The sequence below is a fragment of the Jaculus jaculus genome, chromosome 2 (assembly GCF_020740685.1).
Source record: "Jaculus jaculus isolate mJacJac1 chromosome 2, mJacJac1.mat.Y.cur, whole genome shotgun sequence".
In the NCBI taxonomy this organism is placed as follows: Eukaryota; Metazoa; Chordata; class Mammalia; order Rodentia; family Dipodidae; genus Jaculus; species Jaculus jaculus.
Window position 1 is genome coordinate 192,707,365 of NC_059103.1, and position 7,121 is coordinate 192,714,485.

A 7,121-nucleotide genomic window follows, 5' to 3' on the forward strand; every position below is an offset into this window, starting at 1 on the left:
CAGAGCACTTTTCTATCACGCACAAGTTTCTGTGTTCAAACCCCAAAAGTGCAAAAAGAAGAAAGGAATTGGAGGTCCAGTATTATCATCTGATCTAAGTCACTTCCTTTAACACAGCTCTCCAGAACTAATAAGTTCAGAGAACTTGGACTACAACCTGCTTATTAATTAAAAACTAAATACATTGGAGGCCTCTTCCTCTAGGTCCCATATTGAACTCGAGTTGGAAGAGGCGAGTCTGTCGTCCCCAGCCTGACTCTGGCTGACGCTGCCGCCCACGCTGGGGGGCGGAGGGCATGATCCGAAAGAACCAGAGCAGTTGAGGAAGCTGTTCATTGGTGCTCTGAGCTTTGAAACTACAGATGACAGTTTGAGAGAACATTTGGAGAAAAGGGGCACACTCACAGATTGTGTGGTCATGAGAGACCCCCATACAGAGCATTCCAGAGGCTTTGGCTTTGTGACTTAACTCATGTGTTGAAGAGGTGGATGCAGCAATGTGTGCTCAGCCACACAAGGTTGATTGGCGTGGAGTGGAACAGAAGAGAGCTGTTTCTAGAGAGGATTCTGTAAAACCTGGTGCCCATCTGACAGTGAACAAAATTTTTTGTTGGTGGTATTAAAGAAGACACAGAAGAGTGTAATCTGAGAGACTACTTTGAAAAGTATGGCAAGATTGAGACCATGGAAGTGATGAAAGACAGGCAGAGTGGAAAAAAGAGAGGATTTGCTTTTGTAACTTTTGATGATCATGAGACAGTTGATAAAATTGTTGTTCAGAAATATCACACTATTTATGGGCATTATTGTGAAGTGAAAAGGGCCCTTTCTAAGCAAGAGATGCAGTCGGCTGGGTCACAGAGAGGTCATAGAGGTGGATCTGGCAACTTTATGGGTCGTGGTGGAAACTTTGGAGGTGGTGGAGGTGGCTGTGGTGGTGGAAACTTTGGTGGAAGAGGTGGCTATGGTGGTGGAGGTGGTGGCAGCAGAGGGAGGTATGGTGGAGGTGATGGTGGTTATAATGGATTTGGAGGTGATGGTGGCAACTATGGTGGTGGTCCTGGTTATCGTAGTAGAGGAGGCTATGGTGGTGGTGGACCAGGATATGGAAAGCAAGGTGGTGGGTATGGTGGTGGAGGAGGAGGATACGATGGTTACAATGAAGGAGGAAATTTTGGTGGTGGTAACTATGGTGGAGGTGGGAACTACAGTGATTTTGTAATTATAGTGGACAGCAGCAGTCAAATTATGGACCCATGAAGGGCACAGTTTTGGTGGAAGAAGCTCTGGCAGTCCCTGTGGTGGTGGTTGTGTATCTGGTGGTGGAAGTGGTGGATATGGTAGCAGAAGCTTCTGAAAACAGCAGAAAAGGGCTACAGTTCTTAGCAGGAGAGAGAGCGAGGAGTTGTCAGGAAAGCTGCAGGTCACTTTGAGACAGTTGTCCCAAATGCATTAGAGGAACTGTAAAATCTGCCACAGAAGGAGTGATGATCTACAGTCAGAAAACTGACTGCAGCTTAAACAGGAAGCCCTTCTTGTTCAGGACTTTCATCTGCAGTTTGAAGAAAGTGCAGCTACTGATAAAATGCAATGTAGTGTCAAATAGACGTACATTCCTCTGATATTTCATCTGTTGTAGCTTTGTCTTTCTTTTTCTTTCATTACATCAGGTATATTGCCCTGTTAATTGTGGTAGTGGTACCAGGAATAAAAATTTAAGGAAATTTTAACTTTTCAATATTTGTGTAGTTCAGTTTCTCTACATTTTAGTACAGAAACTTAACAAAATGCAGTTTTGAAGGTGTTTCCTTGTGAGTTAACGAATAAAGAAGATCATTGTTAATTACTATTTTGTATGAATTTTGCTATAGTTAACTGTAAAGAAACACCTACTGACTTGCAGTTTAAGGGGAATTTATTCTCCCTACTTCTAAACCATGCTATGAATGGGCGCTGACATGTGGAGAGAGTAGATATCTGTATGTTTGCAATGTATGTTTTAGAATATTTAGGATTCGGTGTTTAATAAATTAGCATATTTGTGAACTTAATAGTATTAAGATTACCTTCAAATGAAAAAATCTCAAAATTTAAAAAAAATACACTGGAAACTATTGCTATAGGTCTTTGTGTGTATATTTTATTAGCTGGAGGGCTAGAGCTAAAGAGAATACTGAATTAGTCACTTAGTTTCACTCATAAATTAGTTGACTTTGCCAGTGAAAATACTCACTTTCCAACTATTTTGGAAACAGAAATTTCAGAAAAAAATTATTCTACCTGTTATGTCACACTAATTCCATAGTAGTAATGTGTATTGTATTTTAAAATAAAATTCATAATCAGTTATGTTTGGAGAACAAGAGGTAACACACAAAAGCAGTGTCTTGTTTTCATTTCACTTCTTGTTCCTGTTGCTGCTTTTGATATCTAATACACCCTGTGAACACCCAAGATGAGGATGCAGTTTACAATGGTTCCCATAATTTTGACCACAGAGCTTGTTTGTTTTAAGCCAAGAATATAGAACAAAGAATCCTCCACATAGTCTAACAATGTTGGGAAATTCTGATATAGAGCTTTTAAAGCAATCACAATTTCTTATTTTTAAAAGACTCACTATGAACCTGCAATATACCTAGCCTGTCTTTATCGGTCATCCTCTCCTTGGTGGGACAAAGTACCTTACACAAATCAGTTTACAGAAGGAAGGGTTTATTTCTTGTCTTACAGCTCCAGGTGATGGTCCACTGTGGTGGGGAAGACATGGTGGCAGGATCTGGAGACATCCGGTCACATTTAGTCCTCAGTGAGGAAGACAGAGATGAATGCAACTGCTCGGCTAACTCATTTTTAATTTTTATGTACTTATTTGAGAGAGAAAAAGAGAGAGGCAGATAGAGAGAGAATGGATGCACCAGGAACTCCACCCACTGCAAATGAACTCCAGACACATGCACCATCTTGTGCTTACGTGAGTCCTGGGGAATCAAACCTGGGTCTTTTGGCTTTGCTGGCAAGCACTTTAACCACTAAGCCATCTCTCCAGCTCACTCCCTCTCTCTCTGTCTCTCTATCCTTTTGTAAAAATATAACAGTCAAGTTAAGAAAGCTAACTAAGCACCTTTATCTTTTTTTATGTATGAGAGATGGAAGGATGGTGGCAGAAAAGAAGACAGAGAGAGAATCAGTGTGCTAGGACCCCCTGCCTCCAAAAATGCATATGCCACTTGGTGTATCTGGATTCGTCTGGGTACTGGGCAATCTAACCCAGGGAATTAGGCTTTGGAAAAAAGTGCCTTTCACCACACAGCCATCTCTCCACCCTGCCCTTGATTTTCTAGAGTCCAGGACCCCAGTCCATGGAATGGTGCGGCCCCAAGTTAAGGTGGACATCTTAATTAACCTAATAAAGGCAATCCCTTACAGACTGCACACAGGTGTGCCTAATCTACATCCTCCCTCCCAGGTGATTCTAGGTCCTTCCCTAAACCTAAATCTAAACCAATACATTGGAGACCACAGAGATTCGTTTAAGATTCTTCCTACTGGGAAGTTAGAACCTAATAGACACTCCAGACCCAGAAAAGACTTGAAGGAAAACACAGTTTAGCGTCTTGGTATTCAATCCTGCTGTGACATGAATCTCTTGCTTAAAGCCGAGAAGGGGAGAGAAAGAGTTCCAGAGAACTGAAAGATGCTTCTAGAATGCATATTATATGCAAGACCAAAAAAAATTTTTGTCAAATGTTTGATATATTTCTAATTCAAAAAGAATCTCATGTGAATATCTTTTAAATAGAATTCTGGCATATACAAAATCTTAGAGTCAATCTCAGAACCACCAAACAAAAGATGAAGAGAGAAGACAGAGGAAAGAGGAGGGGTAGGGAGGGAAGAGAAGGAAAGAAAGGGGAGGGAAGGGAAAGGAAGGAAAGGGAAGGGCAGGCAGAGGAGGTAAGGGGAGAGGAAGAAGGGAAAAGAAAAGAAAGGAAAGGAAAGAAAAAGGGAAAGGAAAGGGAGAAGAAAAGAAAAAAATAAATTTTTGAAGTGATCACAGACTGTGTTGGTAGGAGGCTGTGGATGAAATCAGAATGGTGTTGTGGTTATTCAGTCACACTCGGAGCCACAGCAATGAATGCTAACTCAACCTCACAGACACATAAACCTTGTGGTGGAAGAATAGACTGATAAAATGGTAAAGGCATGAAAAGGGAGCAATATTGCCAATGTGGAATCTGGCAGAAGAAGTATTTGATGGAGCAATATTTTTAAGATAAATGTTTTAAAATAGGAAAGAGAGTATTTGTAGTGACTCTGCTGAAAGTAAATTATTTCCACATAATAAAATGTGGCCTAGAGCTGGAGAGCTGGCTTAACAATTAAGGTACTTGCCTGCAAAGCCTAAGAACCCATGTTCTACTCGCCAGATCCCACATTAGCCAGATGCACAAAGGTGAGGCACGTGCAAGGGCACATATGTCCACTAGATGACACAAGTGTCAGGCTGAGGCCCTGGCACACCAATTCCCTCTCTCTCCTCTCTCTCTCTCTCTCTCTCTTGCGCTCTCTCTCCCCTCCCCCCAAAAGGAAAAGACTGATTTAAGAACCACCACAACAAAAATCTTCATAGTTGTAACAGAAACGAGAGGGCACTCCCATGCACACAGTATTTTATTGAGCTTACTTCCATGACACTTGCTCAGAGCAGGTGTGTTATATAGCAATTAGAATATAAATAAATAGAGGCAGAAGCTACAAGAATTAGACAAGGCAGAAAACGGGGAAAGCATGAATTTAAATAATCATGGGTAAAGAGGAAGCAACTTCTGTGTAATGTAACATCAAGCCCAAAATAAATTATGCGCTTGTGTATGAAGCTCATCATGGACCAGGGGAAAGCAGACTACAATATAAGTGTCCGTAGACGTGGAACGAGGGGACAGATGACAGAGACTCACAGAAGACGGAAGACCAATGCTGCTGACCAAGCACCTCACCCAACACTGAGCAAGGGTTTCAGTGTGCCACATAGAGCTTATGTCGCCTGAACTATCTTTCTTTCAAGAATTATAAGGAAAAAAAAAAAAAGTGCAGTCTTTTGAGAGTAGACCCGAGTTTCTAAAACACAGACACTTCAGACTGAAACAAAGCAGATTTAAACAAACTAGACTTAAACAACGACCGCAACTGCCAAGGGCAACCGTTCTATCACAATGGCTGTGCTCGCTTGGGAACAGCTTCAAATCGTCCCACCCACAAATCCTTCATATTTAATGCTGAGATGTTTATTGTCTTTTTTTTTTAAGCAACAAAACCTATCTTTGATCTCCAAAGTTTTTCAAGTCTGTTTTGTTTTGTTTTGTTTTGTTTTGTTTTGTTTTGTTTTGTTTTGTTTTGTTTTGTTTTGTTTTGTTTTCTAGGGTTTATGCAAGAGCACAAAGAGTGGATACCATCTTCTTACAGCCTTGTCAGGCCACTGTCTTTGCTTAGCTCCAGCTCACTTTGCAGCATGCGTGTGTATGACGCACATTATCACTCCTTTCAGTGGTCAGTTGGACTGTTTTCCACCACTCAAAACCTTCTTGTGATTTAAAAAAAAAAAAAGAAAGAAAGAGGGCTGGAGAGATGGCTTAGCGGTTAAGCGCTTGCCTATGAAGCCTAAGGACCCCGGTTCAAGGCTCGATTCCCCAGGACCCACATTAGCCAGAAACACAAGGGGGCACACATGTCTGGAGTTTGTTTGCAGTGGCTGGAGACCTTGGCACATCATTCTCTCCCTCCCTCTCTTTCTCTCTCTCTCTCTCTCTCTCTCTCTCTCTCTCTGTCTCTCTTTTCTCTCTCTCTTGCTCTCAAATAAATAAATAAAAAATAAACAAAAACTGTTTTTAAAAGGAAAAGAAAGGAATGGAAGGGAAGAAGAGACAGAAAAGGGGACAAAAAAGAAATGGGGAGGAAGGAAGATGAAAGAAATAAAACAAGAAAGGAATGAGTTGGGCGTGGTGGCACACGCCTTTAATCCCAGCACTTGGGAGGCAGAAGTAGGAGGGTCACCATGAGTTTGAGGCCACCCTGAGAGACTACATAATGAATTACTGGTCAGCCTGAGCTAGAGTGAGAACCTACCTCAAAAAAAAAAAAAAAAAAAGGAAGAAAGAAAGGAAGATTCAGATTTCCCTACTATAATCGCCTACAGCATGACCCTTTCAATAGATCTATGAGGACTAGAAGACCAGCCCCAAGTCTTTATCCTTCTTTAGCAAAGAACAGAAAAATGTAGACACAAAGAGCAAATTATTAAACATTTAGTTTAAAAAAAGGATACGTAACAGGACAGAGATAAGCTTTCAAGGCTAAATAGCTGTCAAGGTTCCTGAACATGTTGCCACATGTAACATGATTTGGTCATCTTTATAACCTGGAAAATGTAAATTACAAGGCACTTAATTAAGAAGTGACTCATTATCCAGCATAGGTGTATAGCAGAGATCTTAATTAGCTGGTGGCACACAGGAAAGTTTCTTGTCTTGTTTTGACTATGTGTCAAAGAGCCCACCCAACTGGGAGAGGGTGGCGATACAGGTTTCGAAAAAGCTTTTCTAAATCAAGGACCCAGAAAGTGGTTCCTGGTGACCACTTTCTAGTCTGGCTGGGATAGGTTGATATCTGTGTCCTTGGGCTTCTGTTCCACGCTACTCACTTCTATTTGCTGTCACTTCTCACTTCAAGTCTGCCTACCTCCTCCTTCCTCCTCTCTAGCCAATCTGGATCTTTGCCTTGCCTACACTAAGCATTCTCCCATTTCATGGTTTTGTACTGACTGCATTCCTTCCAGGAAGGCCCGGCCCCTCTTCCCAGACTCTCTCTGTTCTAAATTGCCTCAGCAGAGAGACCATTATTAACTGCGTTAAAGGACATCCCACACTAATTTCATTCTTACCCCATGAACGGTGTTATACTAAGTTATCTTTTCACTGATGGAACAAAACACCTGACCAAAATCAGCTGATGGGAGGGAAGGATTTATTTTGGTTTACAGCACAGAGGGGAAGCTCCATGATGACAGGGGAAAGCATGACATGAGCAGCGGCTGGACATCACCTGGGCCACACCAGGTAGAA

At 41.6% G+C, this 7,121-nt stretch overlaps 1 pseudogene; it reads left to right on the plus strand.

Moving 5' to 3' along the window:
* Positions 1 to 403: 403 nt before the first annotated feature.
* LOC101598492 lies at positions 404 to 1,357 on the plus strand (annotated as a pseudogene).
* The last annotated feature ends 5,764 nt before the right edge of the window (positions 1,358 to 7,121 follow it).